Here is a 7970-nt window from a genome sequence, read left to right as displayed (position 1 = left end):
CCAGTGTATGGCTTTTTTTTTTTTTTTAATATCTACTCTGTTACAAAAATTCCATTTATTTTCTAAAATATAACCATGTAGTTAAAAAACAAAAACCAACTAACAATAAGTAGTGCCTAAAGACCCAACCAGATTCTTGGATTCAATAGCTTTTGGAATAAGGTCAATATGTCAGTATTATGTCTTGCCAATAAAGTTGGAATGGAAAAATCCGAGGTCAAATTACATTAACAGTTTAACTAACAGCATTTATACCACCATCCAGTTGTTCATTATGCAATCACATCAAAATGCATGGAGAGTTTTCTGAGAGTGAAACACACCTAAACAAAGAAAATTTTTATTAAAAAAAGACATCCTGCAGTGCTATATGAAACTCTGCATCCTTTCTATACCTTTTAAATGCCTTTATGAGAGAGTGGTATTCATGTGGGAATATGATGCCAAGTTGCCATCACTCAAGTTTTATCACATTCTGTTTCACCCATTCAGAATTCCAGTAGAGGTTAGGGGCCACCAGCTGGAGAGCAGCTTTGCAGAGAAGGCCCTGGGGGACACCAAGCCGACCATGAGCCAGCATGATGCCCTTATGGCAAAGAAGGCCAACAGCAYCCTGAGCCGCATTAGAAAGTGCATTGCCAGCAAGTTGAGGGAGGTGATCCTTCCCTCTACTCAGCACTAGTAAGGCCATATTTGGAATGCTGGGTCCAATTCTGGGCTCCCCAGTGCAAGAAAGACATGGACATACTGGAGTGACTCCAGCAAAGGGCCACAAAGATGATCAAGGAACTGAAGCATCTCTCATACAAGGACATACAGACTGTTTAGCCTGGAGAAGAGAAAAGGGATCTGATCAATGTTTATGTCTGACAAGAGGGTGTAAAGAAGACAGAGCCAGATTCTTTTCAGTGGGATCCAATGACAGGATAAGAGGCAAAGGACACAAACTGAAACACAGGAAATTCTACTGAACATAAGAGAACACTTTTTTTACTGTTAGGGTGGTGAAACATCAAAGCTGGTTGCCTGAAGACATTGTGGAGTCTCCATCCTTGGAGACAATCAAAACCTGACTGGACACAGCCCTGAGCAACCTGCTCCAGCTGATCCTGCTTGAGCAGGAGGGTTGGGCCAGATGATCTCGAGATCCCTTCCACATTCAACTATTCTGTGATTCTTTTCATCCTATAATCTACTATTTCTTGTAGCAGTCTTAATTCAGATGTTGCTTCAGAAGTCAAGAGGCTTAAGAGATGAGAGGAATTTTTTTATTATTATTATGTAACAGCTGAGTGACAGCCTTTTATAATTTCAGGCTTCCAACACTCAGCAGTGTAACAGAAAATAAGAAAACTGCAAAGCAGATAATTCAGACAGTGAATGTAAACCAATAGGCAGTGCAGAGGAACTGAATCAGGTGCCTGTAATGAAGGAACACAGATACCTGAGTTTTAGAACAGGCACACGATGCAATCTAAGCTGGCCAGGAAATGCTAGAGAATTTTATATGCAAAAAGCCCTACTTTTTCAACTGTATACTGAGCAATCTCTAGTCATCACCACAGCTGCATTAAAGTAAGAATTACTTCAACAGCAGATGAATAGGTAAGGATCATAGTTCAAACTTGGATTGCTCTTGTCTGCTCCCTCTTTGGTGCTGATAAATGCAGAGCATGACTGGCTGCCATCTGGAATGGCTGGCAGAAGACAGGTACAGCAGAGTAAGATTAATTACTCTGCGTAACAGAAGGGAAGCAATATGATATCAAGAAAGAGACCACTGGGACTGTTTTGGTGACGGAAACACATACTCCCAAATCCAGTCTCCATGTTCTTCCTGATGCAACACTGGGATCTTCTCCAAAGTAGGTATATATTAGTGTATCACTAGTGGATGTTTCACCAACATTTGGAGCAATTAGGGAAGCCAGAGGATGTTTACATCTTTAAAGGGACAGAGAACTCCACATGCTTCATGGCAAGAAAATGGCAGGTAGTGAAGTATTCCTATCACTGATGTTTAAAGGTATGTTTTACATATTTTCTCTGTTGCTTTTTAGACAATACTGATAGGAGAGAGACATAAAATAGGGAGACTATGTACAGACTTTGAATATTTATACACAATGCTGATATAAGATTCTTTCAAGAAGCTATACCTGGGCAAAATTTTAGGGCAGTCTAATACACTAGGCACAATTCCTTTGTATTTATTTGCATTATTTTTACAAATAAACTGTGTTAAGTTTATTTAAAATTCATATACAAATCAAATGCATCTTATCAGAATGGGGATTACATCCATTTTGTTAGACCAGTCATGATATTCCCCAAATACAAGCTTTATGGAGCAATAAAAACAATAATGCTTAGGGCATTTAACACCACACAAGCAAGAATAGTTTAACATGTTGATTACTACATGCTTATGTCGATCTTTCGTATGTGTAGGAGCAATTTTCCTTATTTTTCCCTTGCAGCTGAGTACAAAGATACTGTGCCATGTTCTTATGGCCTGTCAGTAAGCAGAAAGAATAGAAGGGATCATGTTCAAAGACCTGGAGAGATCGCAATGTCTCTTTGGTGTAAACTGATGAGCATTTAACACGTTACAACACTTGAAATTATGTGTATAACATCATGTCGTGCTTCCCCATGCACTTCTTCACAATTCTGTTTTTTGACTTGAGACTTCTTTCTTTCCTTCTCCCTTGCACTGGGCACTTCCATTCCTTCCAGAGCTCTGAGTCTAGAAAATGAGTCTTCTGTCATCACCATCCTCCCCTTCATTAACAGGATCAGCCTCTCTGACCAAATGTGGGCAAGATGCCTGGGATACCCTAATCAAGGCCAATAAAGACAGACAACTTAAAATTAACAGCTTTGCAGAAAAGAAAATATATTAATAGAAAGAAATTGAAAAGAGATTCTTAAAAACATACTTAAGGACACTTACTTTAGATCAGCTCCCAACTGAATGAATATACATGGTTGCTTTCCAAAGCCTGCAGCTATAAAAGATGTAGGGAGTGGACTCTAAGTACTCTTGGGCCAAAACACAGGAGTAAGGTAATAAATACTGTTAAACATTATCAGAAGTGATGCTGGAAGATAGATTGCTCATGACAGTGTTAAAGATTTAAAGAAGCAGCTTAAAAAATACCTGCTTGAACATTTTGATCAAGACCATGACAGAAGAAGACAGAAATCTGAGTAAGGAAATAAAAAATTAAATCCAAAACTCCAAAAGTGGAGGGAAGAAATGTCACCCTGACTAGCCCAGCAATCAAACTCAAAGTCAGAAAGAAACCATCACTGCTTCTTTCTATTTGAACACACAACCACAGTATGTAAATAAAATTTATTTTGGACTCTAACTCCTGATCTAGAAAGCCAAAGCACAGAGAGCTTTACATTAACTTCACACTTTTCTTCCTAAATGTCATGTAGAAATATTAATGTTGGATTAGATGAAAGTAGTATTTGAAATTTTCTGAATATTTTGTTTGAAAGTGAATATTAGTTCCTGCGCATTTTCTTCATTTGCATTCAGTCAATGTTCAGTGCTAGATGTAGCTGTCTCTTCTGCCCAAAATAACTTTTTAGGAATGTTTTAAATCAGTTTGGGTGATTATTTTTCTTATGATTACCAAGTCATTTTAGTATAAACCTGATATATGTCCATCAGATTTAAATATAGTAGTATCCCTACTTTTCCCTACATACATAGATCCTAATACCTCTCCCAAGGTGAAAAAAAAAAAAGGATGAGGGAATTTTGTGCCAGAAAATAAAATGAAGCATGCGTTAACACCCACCTACTTGAGACACTTTCCCTTCCTCAATGAGTTTGCTTGGCTCTTCCAGGTTAGGTTCAGCTGGATCTCAAGGAGCTCCTGGTTCCCCACGAGATCTGTACTCTTCTTGGTAAACTCACTATCAGCATGCACTTCTGGAGTTCTTCTAGTCCAGGTGTCGCCAAGGTTCAATGTCATTCACCGAAGGCGGTAATTCCAGTGTATCACCAACTCCATCTAACAGCAGAAGTGTGTGGTGCACATGTGCATGCACAGGTGTGAAAGCGAGATGAGGGAAAGAGATTTTCYGTTGGCCTTCTTTGCCTTTTTATATGACTGCTCCAGTTTCTCTCCTGTTGTTCAGTGTGGATCAGAATTCTGCTCTCACTTTTGTCTCTATTTCACAATATCCTATAAAACCTCTTGGTACCATATCAATTTTTCACCCTCGCTTCTACAGTCCCTTCTCTTCCACACCTTTGAGAAAATTAAAATCTTTTTATTTGTAAGTTCCCTTGGTGACATATCTGTACACTACAATAGCAAAGGCCAGTTACAGAGATATTTTTGAAACATGGTGTTTCAATGGGAGAAGATAGAGGAGAAAGTGCTGAATGCAGCTATGATCTAGGCAAGCTTCAAAAGCTTGATCCACATGAACGCTATTTCAGGGACACAGGTTAGCAGATTATTGCTAGTTAGGTAACAATGTTGGCACAGGCACGCGCTGGGGGAATTCAAGGAGGCAATTTAAACTGACCAGTTGAAATTTAGAATTATTCTAGTGTTTTTTGCAAATTAGGTATCAGCACATGCAAAGATACATTAAAAAATTTCAAAATAATATTTCACAGTGCCCCAGGTTACACTCTGATGAATTTTATGCAACAGGCAATTTAATAAAATGCATTCAATCTGAGAAGTGTGAAGGTTTGTTCAAAACAATCTATTCATGGATAATTCATCTTCTGTGAAGTCGGGTTTGAAAAATTGATTGTATAATTTTACCTCAAGGTGTTCTGCAGTCCATGAAATCTATATTCTTCTTTTATCATCCTCCTAAAAAAATCAGCATCTTCAACTTTTTGGGGGGACATGGCAAGAAACCCTCAACAAAAATCATTTAATGATGAGTGACCCAGATAAACCATGGGACATTGATGTGGAATAAATATATTTCAATAAAAATTCTGAAAATACACTTAAGATTTTCTTAATATGAAATTTCTATTATCTGTCAGAAGCCAGTTCTCAATATAACTGATGTATGTTTCAATTGGTCTCTTTCATGTAATTTTAAATAGAACAAATTCTTCAATGAGTATTGCTTCCAGCAGGTCAAAGAAATGAAAGGGAATATTAGTAAAGACCACTCAGTGCATTGCATCTGAGCTTCCTGGAATGTTTTTGCAACTTTTTTGTGGTTTTAGTAGGATTTTCTAAGTTTTTTATCTGCTCTTTCATGGGTTATTTTCAAGTTTACTAATTCAAAATTTAATTTCTGATATACAATTCTATATATTGTTTCAGGCAGGTTCCCAGTGAACTTGTTAACTGTTGTCAACAGATCCTGTTTCATGATACAAAGCTCTCTATTTAAGATTGTTTGTTGGACACCATCAGTTTTACAAAAAGTATTCAAACTGAACAACGTCGTGTTCACTTTAAATCTAGTGTAATGCATCCCAGTTCTTATTACAGCTTTACTCATGAGCGTTCCTGAGCCTATCAGTTTTGAAATCCTTAGGTTACCTCCTACTAACTTCAGAGGGATCTCACAGCACTTATAGTTCCCTCTCCTCTGCTCTCCCCTAAACTTATTTTTATATTACCTCAAAATTCAAATGAGAATCATAATTTTCCAACCTGTCCAAATATATAACCTTTTATCACATACTTCATTTCCAATACTGACCTGTAACAATTGCAGTATGTTCATCTCCACATGATATATGTACAGGCTTGTCATTTTTGAACCAGAACTTGCTAGGAATGTTTTCTGCAAATTTGCTTTTTCCAAATGTGAAAACAGCACCTGATTCTAAAACATAAAAAGACAATGTCAATTGTAGTGAAAGTAAACTTTGCCTCACACATTTAAAATACTAACTTCCTATCTAACTACACATTTTAGTTCCTTGGTTTTTTTTATATATATATTTTTTAATGACTGAAATGTTTTTTTCTATTCTGCTGCACCAAGGTGACTTCATTTTCAGGTTCACATTTTAGTCCTCCAGTTTCTTCCTAGCCTCCATGAATTTTTTAAGAGACTAGGTACTGTTTCAGGTATACTGTTTTCTAAGAATACAATAATTTACTTTAAAGGACAATAATGTACTTTGTCACTGCCATCTAAGAAAAACTACTATGTAGGAAAGACAGAAGAAAAACTCTGAGAAATTGCCCCCATAAAGTAAAATAAAAGGCTCATCCTGAAAGCAGGTTGAGACAAGAAGTTCTCACTTACGTTTACACTTGAATTCAAACAGGTTTTCCAAATTGGATTAGAGAGAGAGAGACACACACTGTAAAGAGGTGACAGGCTCCAAACTGACCACTCTTCCTCACTCATCTGAAAAGATACACGTGCTCTAAAAATGGCCCCCTAAAATCAAAACTCTTAGCCTTCAAAAACGTGGGTTGCCACAACTGCCTTCGATCATACGACTATGATCTAAAAAAATGGAACAAAACCACCTCAAAATATAACCCAGATAGCCATTCCACCCTTAAAATCTGTCTAATCTTCTCARTTCTTCATACTTTCAAAAGTAAGTGTCATCACTATTGTTTTAAGTAATCTAACATTAACTATTCATTCACCTTTTAAAACAACACAAGTGTTTTAAGAACACTTTTCATCAAAGCACTTCAAAACACTTGCTCAAAATTTAAAAATTGAACTATGATTRTAACATTTGGCTTGACATAGAAAATATTAATTCAACAATAAAATAATAGAACTTAAAAGTTCACTGTGGCAAAGCAAAATTAGACCTCCTATTTTAAAATGTCAAACCTTGTGCTTTAACTACYAGCACATAAAGTATAGTGCACAATGTTTTGGAGAATAACAAACACACTATAGTAAAATGAATATACAGAATAACAGTAGCAATAGTGTAAAATTAATTATAATAGCAACATTGCTTATATTTAAAATAAAGACACTAAAATGTTTCATTCCCGTCAATGGTATGTACTCCATATCCAATATCAAAGTTCTCTTTTTACCTGTAAATTTGATATTCATTTTTACAGATCTTTAATACAACAGTTTTCCCATATTTACAAATGACTTATTATTTTACATACTCCATTCAGCAGACCTAAGGATTTGTATTTACCACCTACAAGTGCATTTCACTTGTTTTGTTTTATTAAAAACAAGAATTCTGTAGAAGAATTCAAGCTTTTTATGTAAATAAACCTACAATCGTGGATATACTGATAGAAGTTATTTAAAAACATTAATTTAATTTTGGTTTTTAATCTCCCGTGCTGTATATCATTTGAGCATGGTTACTGTTATCTCTTTGGCACTAGAGCTACGATAGAGACCTCTGATTTCCTTTCCTTTTGAAACATTAACATGGAGAAAAAGTATATATTCTTAATGCACACAAAAAAGCAAAAAAATTAATTCATATTGCATCAGTTAAATATCTTTTATAGCTCAATAATTTCATAACTGAAATCTAAGTTGTCAGTCAGAAAATCAAATCCTAGCAATTTATAAAATTGAAGTCCATAAAACATAAAGGAGCTGTTTGATGTCTCAGCACTAAGTGAATTTTTACAGATTGCCATAGGTCAAACCACAGACCAAACCTCTCTTTTTTTCTTTTTCTTTTTTTTTTTTTTTTAATGGAAGAACCTGCCTGCTTAATGTCGTGCCAGTAGGCAAAACTGGCAAAGCAAGCAACGTTACCGCCGCCTGACGTTTCGCGCCAGCGGGGGAGCCCCACACAACGCCTCAGGGTGCCCGAAAGCATGAGGGCAGACCCAGGGCCTAAGAGGATCCCCGCGACGGCCCCGCTCGCCTCGCTCCCCGGGGCCAGCGACCGTGGAGGGGCAACGGGCGCACCAGGTGCCGCGCCCCCTTCCCGCCACGGCGGACAGAAAGGCCCGCGGTGCGGACGGAGCTCCGTCCCCGCGGGGCCCGGCACC

The 7970-nt window shown here is 37.2% G+C and overlaps 1 protein-coding gene across 2 annotated transcripts in view; it reads right to left on the bottom strand.

Annotated features, from left to right (window-relative positions):
- RPGR (retinitis pigmentosa GTPase regulator) overlaps nucleotides 1-6448 on the bottom strand; it is a 64849-nt gene extending 58401 nt beyond the window's left edge. Inside the window, exons 1-4 of one of the 2 annotated variants that reach the window (XM_085319421.1) lie at nucleotides 6268-6448; nucleotides 5713-5838; nucleotides 4806-4856; nucleotides 3819-4034 (exon numbers count right to left, since the gene is read on the bottom strand). The gene's annotated coding sequence lies outside the window, so the exon portion shown is untranslated. The remainder of the gene's footprint in view (nucleotides 1-3818; nucleotides 4035-4805; nucleotides 4857-5712; nucleotides 5839-6267) is intronic. The other variant, XM_085319420.1, reaches the window with a different exon arrangement.
- Nucleotides 6449-7970: the final 1522 nt, after the last annotated feature.

This window comes from Rhea americana, unplaced genomic scaffold, assembly GCF_003343005.1.
Source record: "Rhea americana isolate MKP2758 unplaced genomic scaffold, rheAme1 scaffold_59, whole genome shotgun sequence".
Taxonomy (NCBI): Eukaryota; Metazoa; Chordata; class Aves; order Rheiformes; family Rheidae; genus Rhea; species Rhea americana.
The sequence above is the reverse complement of the archived record's forward strand: the minus strand, read 5'-3'. Positions and strand labels throughout refer to the sequence as shown.